Below are 3,570 nucleotides of genomic sequence, written 5' to 3' on the forward strand. Positions count from 1 at the left end.
ATGTGAGTGAAACGGCAGCAAAAGCAATGAGACTTTTATTCCATTTAGAGAGCTTCCTGAGACCTTTGGAGATAAAGACAAAAACCATCACTGCTGCTGTACCTAGGATAAAAGTGTTGGAAACACGGAGCACGTCTGAAGAATGAGCTCACTCATTTCTCTTTCAAATGATTAAAGACTGACCTACATTTCAACCCCACTGCCTTCTACTTTTATGGCTTAATTCTGTGGATTTTGTAACCCAGTGCTGCCTTCAGTTCATCTTCTGCTTGAAATGTCCTCAGTGTCTCTGTTTGAACACCAGCCTTGATCTACCTGGTAACCCTCTCATGTTTGGGTTCATGGCCCATTCCAGAAGTTGAGCACAAATCCAAAGTCTCTCGTGCAGATGGATGGGAATGCTGCTCTGTCAGAAGTACCGACTTTCAGGTAAGATACTTTGGCAAAACCTGCTTACATAACTGTAAAGATTAGTGAGGCGGAAACACTGATAAAATAAATCTTATTAAAACACAAACACAAGAGATGCTGGCCAGGACTGTTGGAAATAGTCATGTGGCAGCCTAGGCTGTGGGGAGGCAGTGGTTTACTGATCATGTCACTGTGCTAGTAATCTTGAAGCTCAGTGCTTTACTCTGGGGACATGAGTTCAAATCCTAACATGGCAGGTGATGAAATTTGAATTTGATCAAAATTAAAATTCTAGAATTTAAAAAAAAGACTAGCCTAGTGTCTTCCATATAACTGACTGCAATTGTGTTTCTTAAACTTAACCTATTTTGCTAATCAACCTGTTTAGAAATATTAATACACACCTTGGGAGCAGATGGGACTTGAACCCAGGCTTTCTACTTCGGAAGTAGGGGCACTATGACACAAGAGGGCCCTCATTTTTCCCCTAACAATGAATTCATCGTTTTGATTAGACTCTTAATTCCAGCCTTCTGCTGAATTTAAATTCCACCATCTGCCATGACAGGGTTTGAAAACAGGTTCCCAGGAACATTACCTGGATCTAGAGGTTAATAGTCTAGATTGGAGTGGTGCTGGAAATGCACAACAGGTCAGGCAGCATCCGAGGGGCAGGAAAATCGACCCATGAATTCACCTCACCTGCTGAAGGGCTTTTGCCCGAAACATCGATTTTCCTGCTCCTCGGATGCTGACTGGCCTGCTGTGCTTTTCCAGCACCACTCTAATCTTGACTCTAATCCCTAGCATCAGCAGTACCCACTTCCACCATCTCTAGATTAATAGTTGATTGATAATACCACTAGACCCTCACTTCTCCTAATGTGGATCACTTCACAAAAGTGTGAGTCCTCCTTGTGCAGGGGCCATTCCCAATCTTCTCCATGTCATTGCAATTTTAGTCAATGTGCTGCCAAGATTGTTTATGAGAAAAGACCATGTGGTGCGCTAACATCCTTGTGTGAAGGTATTTCTAATGCAGCCTGACCTATGCATGACTCCAGACCTCCAGCAACTTGATTAACTCTTAACTGTCTCTTTGGCACTTAGGGTGGACAATAGCTGATAGGCAGGTACATGGGCATCTCAGGAAATAATTTTACAGAGCATGAGTGTTTCTGGAAAAGACGCATTTTGTTGAAGCTTTTCATTTTGCACTAACAGGACAATTTGTTAAAATGCAATTTAGGGAGGGTGTCTTTCTTTCGCCAATAGTCAATCGTTGCTGGAAATTGTATCAAATGTGCAGGAGTTGAATTGAGCTCCCTATTAGTCCTTCCCACTGAACATAAAGGATCATTACTTCAGAAAACATAATGAGAGTAATCCCCAATGTTCTGGCTTACATACATCCCTCAATCAACATCAGCAACATAGATTACCTGGTCATCATCACATTGCTGCTTAAGGGACCTTGTTGTGACCAAATTGGCTGCTGTCTCTCCTAGGTTACAATACTTCAAAGGATTTTGGGTGCTGTGGAACACCTTGAGATGTTGAAGGGTCAGGAAAGTTGTTGGCATGTCACTGTAGTTTTACCAGACCATAGGGGCTGCACTCTCATTAGAAAGAAACAACTGGTGGTGATTTAACCTGAGGGCCACCAGACCTCAGGAGAGGGAAGAGATTGAGAAGGAGAATCCTTCATGGTAACCTCAAACCAGTGATGGGAACTGAACCCACACTGTTGGTGTCACACTGCTCTGTAATCAGACAATCCGGCCAACTGAGCTAAATCAATTCCCGGTCAGGGAAGGTCTACAACAAAAAGAAAATGGCCTTCTGCCTGGCCAGGTTGTGCTCATCAGTGTAATTGCAAAACTTTCTTTTGTCACCACGAAATGCAATTATTCCAACACCCTGCTGACCAGCCTCCCCTTTTTTCACTCTGCATAAACTTGACAACATTCATAATCCAGCCTACACTTCATCTCGCAGCAAGTCCGATTTACCCATGAGCTCATGGACCTGCACTGGTTCCCACTCTGGCTCCACTGTAATTTTAAAATGATCATCTTTGCATGGCGGCTCAGTGGTTAGCACTGCTGCCTCACAGCTCCAGGGACCCAAATTTGATTCCAGCCTCGCATGATTGTGCATGGAGTTTGCACATTCTCCCTGTGTCTGTGTGGGTTTCCTTCAGGTACTCCAGTTCCTCCCACAGTCCAAAGATATGCAGGTTATTTGAATTGGCCATGGGAAATTGCCCATAGTGTTCAGGGATGTGTAGGTTAGGTGCATGAGTCGGGGTAAATGTAATGAGTTTGCGTGGGATACTCTTCAGAGGGTCGGTGTCCACTTGTTGGGCCAAAGCACCTGCTTCCACACATTAGGGATTCTAATTCTAAAAGAATCCCTCAGTTGACTCTGCAGTCCATACCTCCATCGATGTTACAGTCCTGAGTTATTACTGCTATCATCCAATTTGAGCATCTTACACATCCCCAAGTGCAGATGTTCCAGCATTGATAGATGTGCCTTCATGGGGAATTGAATTGGTTTTGGAATTTCCTTATGTTGATGGGACACAGGTATTACTGGCTAGGGCCAGGTTTCATTGACAAACCCTAATTACCCAAATAGCTGTTAAGAGTGAACCATAATACCGTCGGCAAGGAGTCACATATAGTCTTGGCAAAGATCCCTAAAGGGTATCTGTGAGCCAACAACATTTAGAATGGTTTTCTCTCACTTCAGATTTTTCTAAATTCGGATTTCACCACCTGTCATGAACTCATGTCCCCAGAATGTTGGCCTCAGTCACTCTTGCTAACCCAATGGCATTGCCCATGCCACCATGGCTCCCCAGACGACACCACCAGAATATGTTGTGGGAAAGATGCAAGTTAGGTTGGTCTTGGTGGTGAGAACAAAATAATATTAGAATCCACATCAATTATTGACTGCTTGAAGGTTTTTTGTTTAATTAATAACGCTCGGGGAAGAGCGTGTGATCATCTTTGCCCAATCACTCACTCTCTCCCCTCTCCTTCTGTATCCTCCCAGCCTCTCTCTTCTTCCCTCCCTCCCTCCCACTCCTAGACCACCCATCATTTATTCTCACTCATCTTCTCCACCTTCGTGCTAGCTCTCACATCC

The 3,570-nt window shown here is 44.0% G+C and overlaps 1 non-coding gene across 1 annotated transcript; it reads right to left on the reverse strand.

Annotated features, from left to right (window-relative positions):
- Positions 1-1,289: 1,289 nt before the first annotated feature.
- LOC132828491 (U6 spliceosomal RNA) lies at positions 1,290-1,394 on the reverse strand. The gene has a single exon (XR_009646132.1). It is a non-coding gene; the product is annotated as a U6 spliceosomal RNA (small nuclear RNA).
- Between the last annotated feature and the right edge of the window lie 2,176 nt (positions 1,395-3,570).

The sequence above is a fragment of the Hemiscyllium ocellatum genome, chromosome 26 (genome assembly GCF_020745735.1).
Source record: "Hemiscyllium ocellatum isolate sHemOce1 chromosome 26, sHemOce1.pat.X.cur, whole genome shotgun sequence".
NCBI lineage: Eukaryota > Metazoa > Chordata > Chondrichthyes > Orectolobiformes > Hemiscylliidae > Hemiscyllium > Hemiscyllium ocellatum.